This window comes from Mastomys coucha, unplaced genomic scaffold, assembly GCF_008632895.1.
Source record: "Mastomys coucha isolate ucsf_1 unplaced genomic scaffold, UCSF_Mcou_1 pScaffold22, whole genome shotgun sequence".
Classification (NCBI taxonomy): domain Eukaryota; kingdom Metazoa; phylum Chordata; class Mammalia; order Rodentia; family Muridae; genus Mastomys; species Mastomys coucha.
In genome coordinates this window covers 55596461-55604507 of record NW_022196905.1, presented here as the reverse complement: position 1 = coordinate 55604507, position 8047 = coordinate 55596461, and the positions used below count along the sequence as shown (strand labels likewise).

Sequence of the window (8047 nt, the reverse complement as noted above, 5' to 3'; positions counted from 1 at the left end):
CCTTGACCTGTCTGGCTTGCTCAATTTTAGCCCTTGCTCTTCAACAAAACTCCTGGAGCTCTGCGTGATGTTCGGCCATGGGTCTCTGCATCTGTTTCCATTTGCTGTTGGATAATGTCTCTCAGGAGACAGTTATGCTAGGTTCCTGTCTGCAAGCACAGCAGAGTATCATTAATAGTGTCAGAAGTTGGCTCTCTTCCATGGGATATGTCTCAGGTAGAGCCAGTCGTTGGTCAGAAATTACCTCAGTCTCTGCTCCATCTTTATCCCTGCACATCTTGTAGGCAGGACAAGTTTTTGATTGGGGGTTGTTGATGATTTCCTTTTTCCACTGGAAGTCTAAACCAGGATCTCTTAAAAAATACAAAACAAAACAAAACAAAACAACTCAATTGTTTCAGAGAAGGGGGGATACGTGTCTGAAAGGTTTACATTTCTCAAAATATTGCCTCTGTTAAAGATTCTAATATGCTTGTTTATACTGTTATGAATATTGAGTTAATAGCAATATGGAAGGGAAAAAACACTTCAAGGAGTCCCATTTCAAAGGGATAACTGTAAGGTCAAATACATCTCTTCTTTTTATTCCAAAGTTTGTTATGTGGCTGGCAAACTTGCCTATGTTTAAGGGTCCTGGGTGAGTGAAACAGTACTAAGAAACAGTACACGCTTATATGAAATTTAGCTATTATACTTTCATTGTTAATACAGATGAAGATTCTGTGTTATGTGTGCATATATCTGCATTTACACAAATCTCTCTATCACCATTATGTTCAAGATAGAGAAATAATGATGTGTTTGTTTATTTATTCCACTACAGCTGGGTATTTCATGTAACTTGTACTTTTGAAAGTTTCTTAGTTAATTTTAAGCAATTAATCTGACATTTTTATAAGGCACTCATTGACATGGATTTAGAAACTCTTGAAAACAGAAAAGGATAAAGAGAGAGAGAGAATGGCAGAGCATTAACATGGAATAAGATAACACGAAATGTAGTTTAGTTACATCTTACTTTTGCATGGTAGAGAGCAGTTCAAAGTACTGTCAATAAGCAACTTTTGTCTTCTTCCCTGGGAAGGACCACCTCTCCTGAGGTGGTCCTTACTCAGACTTCTGTAGTTCTTTGAGTAGGTTTAAGGCCTCCTGGGCTTTTCTCCACCCAGTTTGACATGTCTGTTGGTGTTATCCTTGTCATCCATGACATTTGGCTAGTCATGTTAGTGAGGATATATTTAAGAATATATATGTATATACAAAAGCATATATCCACGTAGTAACAATTAAAGCAAAAAGGCCTTGAATTTGAAGGAGAGTGGGGAAGAATACATGGAAGGATTTTGAAACTGGAAAGTGAAGGGAAAATATTTTTAATTAAATTAAAATCTCAAAAACAACCAACCAAACAAATGAAGTCCTGTCAATATATGCTCACAAAGTGCTGACTCCACATGAAGCACGGTACTAATTGTAAGGAAACACCGAAGAGAGAAGAGTGCATCTCTGGAACACCTAGGCTGTGATGCTGTTGACTCTCCTGTAGAGTTATTTTTACTGATGGTCACAGGTTAAAAACATAACAACAATAAATAGCAGTGGGTAGGCTCTAACTGTAGCCTTTTTGAATGCTAGTGCTGGAGATTTTTCTCTAGATTTTAATGGTACCAGAGGACTGAAGGAGAATAATGGTACTTGCATACATTATAGTTGACCAGCATTTACCTCAGGATCAATGGCACTAAGAGAAAATCAATAATGACTTAACTTACTAGTATACATTGACATAAGAATTCTGTGAACAAAGAATCAAAAAAGCTTGAATTCTTCTACCGTTATATCTGAATATGTTCTTCATTCAAACATAACTAAAGTAATTAACTGTATTACGAATGAAACACTTGAAAGATGACTGCTCCCTGAGAACGGGGTCATTATGAATGAGACCTGTCCTTTAAAATAGTCTTGAGCGAGCTCCTTTGCCTTTTCCACATAGATAGAAAGATCCATCTATGAGCTGTGAAACAGACTTTCATCAGACACACAATTTGTCCGTGCCATGATACTGAATTTCTTAGCACACCAAACTGCAAATAAATTCTGTTTGTAGCCCACCAAGTCTATGGTTATACTGTTATGGCACCCTAAATTGATTTACACTTTCAAAGAATGGCTTACCATACACCATTACTGCCAATCAAATATGACCTTTAACTATCCCTCTCTGTCTAATTTGATAAAATAATAAGAATGAAAGAGAGAGACAACAGCTGGGAACTCCATGCCAGGATGCTTTTAGTCATTAAAGCTCAAATACAAGGTCTATAATTATTGCCTCCACTAGGCAATGCCTTCCAAGGAGTAAATTTATGGATTCAAACCCTGAAAAATTTCTTCCATCCTATAAAATTATAGGCATGTATTGCTGAACTGCAGGAATGTAGAGAAATGTATTGTTAGGCAATATCCTTGTAGTGTTAGCATCATGGAGTATAGTTACACAGATCTACAGGGTGTCAATTACTTTTCTACTGCACACAGAGATTATATGGCATGTATATGCACACAAACATACACACATTATATACATATATGTACACACATATCTATGTCTACATCGATATCTCTACGTATCTCTCTTTCTCTCTCTCTCTCCATATATATATATATCTCCATCATATATATATGATGACATATAGTGTATATATATATATATATATATGTATATATGTGTGTGTATGTGTGTATACACATATAGTATCTATATGGTATATAGATATATGATATCTTCCAGGACCATGATAAGCAAAACTATGCAAGATTATCTAAGCACAAAAGAAAATATTGTAATCATGATACATGTTAAACAGGTGAACTCTGACACTATATTCCTTTGCAATAAAATTTCATAAATATAAATTCCATAAATATAATTACGTAGTGAAATAGCAATTATATATATATATGTGTGTGTGTGTGTGTGTGTGTGTGTGTGTGTGTGTGTGTGTGTATATGCATACTTTGATGTGGATACCTTTCAGACCTATTACAATCCAGTATAATTAGGGCATGTGTGTCCTGTTCCTGACTACAGCATCATGAGGCTGAGAATGACAGCATCTGAGAATACAGTTCACAGTTTAAAGCCATTTCTATAGTAAGAACACCTAGGACTTTCAAAAAATGAAGGAAAATCCTATATTAAAGTAATGTGATTTTCAACCACATATAAATGCATGTATATTTCATATATGTGAGTATCTAGGCCAATATTTTAACTATGTCTTACCATAGTGACAAAAAAGGTAAAGTTCTTGTCTGTTTTTACTGAAATATCAGAGCTATTATGAGAAGATATACTTATTGTATGTGAATCTCTTAAAATGAAACCTTTGTCTGAAGTTTACCCTTCCAGAGAGCTGTTATCAGTATGTACCAGGAGTGACTATCACAGTTTGCTCCCAGTCCTGAATAACTAACCACTTCCCAAGACACCTATATTCTCTTGGGTTTTTAATTTTTCTGTCAATATCTTTGTCTCCTAAAGCAAAGCTTTCCACAGTTATCCTTTCCCACCAGGGATGTCTGAATGTTACATCTGTGCAGCAGCATGAAAATACCAAGTGTTATGGTCTACAGGGTGAAAGACAGATTGGAGTCATTAGAAAAATATTTCCCCTGCCCTAGAAGCATTGCAGGTGTGGCTGCTGTATCACAAATACACAAGTGGGTGGCAGAGAGGAAGAGAGGACTTCTCTAAATTCAATGATTGGATCTATGACATCTGAATGATTAGAAGCCTAAGACTCCCTGAAAAAAAAGCCAGACTGAGACAATCACCAATACGGCACCAGGCAGACATGAAGAGGGTCCCAGTATGGAGAGCTAGCTGGAGACAAGAAGAAAACTGCCTGAGGCTGTAGGCAGTCCCTGGGCCAGGATGGGATGAACCACACAACCCTTATGAAGGGTCACTCAAGCAGGGAGCAAGCCTGAGGCAACCAGCACCTTGGGACCTGGACAGGAAATTAGCCTGAGATGACCACCAGTCTGATACCTTACAAGACTGGGGAGGAGGTCACTATGCCCAAGATGATCCCATTCCAGTGTTATACTAGATGAACAGGGCATAGCACTCCTGAGATAGCCTCAGATACTTAGAGACCTTGGGGGCCACTAAAAGGAGCAGATAAGTGGTGGGGAAATAGAACAGGAGGAGAAACAGAAGGAGAGGCACAACAAAGAGAGGGAGAACTGGAGACTCAAGGAACAGCCTGATGTGAATAGCCAGCCAGCGATACCACCTGGGACCATAGTGGAGTCCTATGCTGTCCAGTGCCATCATGGGGCCTACTTCTGAGTCCTTGGTCCAGGAGCAGCAGTGTTCTGTTACAATCAAAGGCCAAGAGGATGTCTCTGGTCTAGACAGTCTACTGGGGACATGTTGATGTCTGAGGGCTGTGCAGAATTGGCCCCATTCCTCAGACATGAGAGCAGGTACATTGACCCTGCCCTAGCCAGCTGTAGTACTCTGGAGAGCAAGTGAGCTGGCCCTGAAGATAAGAGTTTTGGACATCTGGTCCTCCCACCCATCTTGCATATGATAGCATAGACAAGGGAGAGGTACCCTCCTCTTCCTTCAGTTCTCACCACCTACTGCAGGTAGAAGATGGTTCTTGGGGTCATAAAAGCAGGAGCACTGTCCCTGCCCCTCATCAGTTGTACACTAGGGAAAGCAGACCTTGTACCTCAGCTGGACAGCACAGAACAGCTAACCTTGGTCACAGGGAGGAGGGTAAGCTGGCCAGAGGGTATGAATGTAGGACAACTGACTCTACCAGCCAATTTTCTACTATGCTATGAAATGGGCAGGGGAGAGATGTCCTACTTTGTACTTTGAGACCTAAGGCAGGCAGGAGAGATGGCTGCAAGGTCATCAGAACAAGAGAGCTGTCTTGTCCTTCACCTTCTGCAGCACTCAGGAGAGCAGGCCCTGTACCTTACCTGGGTAGCAATGTAGAGAGGGCCCTGGATGTGGAGGTTGCAATATGGGGGAGCTGGCCCTGCTTCTTGTCTTCTGGGTAGTGGTATGGAGGATAGAGAGATGACTTCCTCCCCTTCTTGTTCTTCACCATCTACAATAGTTAGAAGAATTGGGTCCAGAGTCATGAAATTGGGAGAATTAGTCATGTTCGTAATTAACTGCAACACTCAATAGAATAGGCCTTGCACTTCACTTGAGTAGAGCTGGTCTTAGTTGCAGAGGTGTTGCTGGTGAGCTGGCTGTGAGGGCAGAGGGCAGGGTGACCGGCTCAGATGCCCCTCAGGCCAAGATTCGGGGCTTTATATTGGCCTGCCCAACATCTACCCCATTGATTTACTACTGGAGTGCTTGACTGGCTTTTGCTACAGATCCCAAGCTGCAGGATCTCCATGATACAGGGCAATGGCAGGATATCCAAGAGGAGTCCCAGTGAGGTTCCAGTACTGATAGAGTAGCAAAGCCAGAGGGCTCATATCAGACCAACGAGTCATTGCAGTGAGCATCTGCAAGCAACAAAATGTGGACAAAAGGTCTACTCTGGGACACGCCAAGACACACCACAGTTTCCACAAAGAGATTTTTTTTTCTTTGCTAGGTAGAGGTTGTCAGGGTGGAGGGCAGGTCTGAGGGGTTGATGAGGGTAGGATTGCAGTGCTTGATGGAAAATTAACAAAGAACATATAAACAAGGAAACAAACAAAAAATAAACAAAAACTCAAAAAAAAAACCCTAACCAAATCAAAACAGAAATACAAATAAATATTTGAGATTCAAAAATATACAAAGTACCTAAAAATCAGTTATTATAATACCTACAATGATTAAGAAAGAAAAAAATAATACTTTATTGTAGTATTACTTGGGGGAAATACTATACAACCTGTTCTAGTGTCTTTTAGAAGTCCCTAGGACAGAATTGTAACAGTCTCATTTACATATTCTATTTTAGTTTTCTTCTTTTTTCTGTCTCAATTCTCCAGTTGACCTGAAGTAATCTCTTATCTCTTTTTCTTGTTTTTTTTTTAAACAAACAAGTCAACAAGAAAACAACAAAGAAGCACACAAACTCTTAGAATTTGCTAATGGCAAATCTGAAAAATATGTCTTTTTCAATGCTTTAAAATTAACCAGATAGATAAATGTATGCAAATAGTAGCAGATTTACTTATTATTAATTTATTTTTTGAAATTTCACTTGTTAACAAAAATTTATTTTATACAAGCTTTTGTGTTTTTGTGACATTGAACACTAACAGGTAGATGTTAGTAAGCATTATGTTTATAGATGAGAATGCTGGGACACCAACTGATTCAGAAGGTTTCTCACAATCAGATATTGTGTTGTATTTATAAGTAAATGTAATTACATAAGCATTAGAATACATTTAGAAGACAATTTTTGGAAACCGAGTTGTATTCTTTTGTACAAGTAATGCAATTTTGTACAATAGTTGTGTGATAAACTTGATTATAGCATTGATCAGAAAGGATACCTTTTTCATAGGAATACTGTCAAGAATCTCACAAATGCTGGCTGGAAAGAAGTAGTTCATGTTGGAGCATCTTCTGGGTATATGCCCAGGAGTGGTATAGCTGGGTCCTCTGTTAGTACTATGTCCAATTTCCTGAGGACCTGACAAACTGATTTTCAGAGTGGTTGTATCAGCTTGCAATCCCATCAGCAATGAAGGAGTGTTCTTATTTCTCTGCAACCTCGCCAGTATCTGCTGTCACCTGAGTTTTTTATCCTAGCTATTCTGACTGGTGTGAGGTGGGATCTCAGGGTTGTTTTGATTTGCATTTCCCTGATGGCTAAGGATGTTGAACATTTCTTTAGGTGCTTCTCAGACATTATGTATTCCTCAGTTTGAGAATTCTTTGTTTAGCTCTGTACCCCATCTTTTAATAGGGTTATTTGGTTCTCTGGAGTCTAACTTCTTGAGTTCTTTGTATATATTGGATATATTAGTCCTCTATCAGATACAGGATTGGGAAAGATCTTTTCCCAATCTGTTGGTTGCTGTTTTGTCCTATTGACAGTGTCCTTTTTGTTTGTTTGTTTGTTTTGTTTTGTGTTTTCGAGAGAGGGTTTCTTTGTATAGCCCTGGCTGTCCTGGAACTCAACTTTGTAGACTAGCCTGGCCTCAAACTCAGAAATCCGTCTGCCTATGCCTTCCAAGTGCTGAGATTAAAGGCATGTGCCACCACTGCCTGGACAGTGTCCTTTGCCTTACAGAAGCTTTGTAATTTTATGAGGTCCCATTTCTCAATTCTTGATATTAGAGCATAAGCTATCGCTGTTCTGTTCAGGAAGTTTTCCCCTGTGCCCATGTGCTCGAGGCTCTTCCCCACTTTCTTTTCTATTAGTTTCAGTGTATCTAGTTTTATGTGGAGGTCCTTGATCCACTTGGAATTTAGCTTTGTACAAGGAGATAGGAATGAATTCCTATCGATTTGCATTCTTCTACATGTTAACCGACAGTTGAGCCAGCACCATTTGTTGAAAATGCTGTCTTTTTTCCACTGGATGTTTTTAGCTCCTTTGTCAAAGATCAAGTGACCATACGTGTGTGGGTTCATTTCTGGGTGTTCAATTTTATTACATTGATCCACCTGCCTGTCACTGTACCAATACTATGTAGTTTTTATCATAATTGCTCTGTAATAAAGCTTAAGGTCAGGGATAGTGATTCCACCAGACGTTCTCTTATTGTTGAGAATAGGTTTTGCTATACTAGGTTTTTGTTGTTACAGATGAATTTGCAAATTGCTCTAAGTCTGTGAAGAATTGAGTTGGAATTTTGATGGAGGTTGCATTGAATCTGTAGATTGCTTTCGGCAAGATGGCCATTTTTACTATATTAATCAGCCTTATTTATAATAACCAGAACTGGAAACAATTCAGATGTCCTTCAACAGAGGAAATGATACAGAATATGTGGTACAATTACACAATGGAATACTACTCAGGTATTAAAAACATTGAATTTATGAAATGGATGG

At 39.1% G+C, this 8047-nt stretch overlaps 1 non-coding gene across 1 annotated transcript; it reads left to right on the top strand.

The window, feature by feature from the left end:
- The first annotated feature begins 3677 nt into the window (after positions 1 to 3677).
- Positions 3678 to 3808, top strand: LOC116071846. Its single transcript, XR_004111199.1, has one exon. It is a non-coding gene; the product is annotated as a small nucleolar RNA SNORA17 (small nucleolar RNA).
- Positions 3809 to 8047: the final 4239 nt, after the last annotated feature.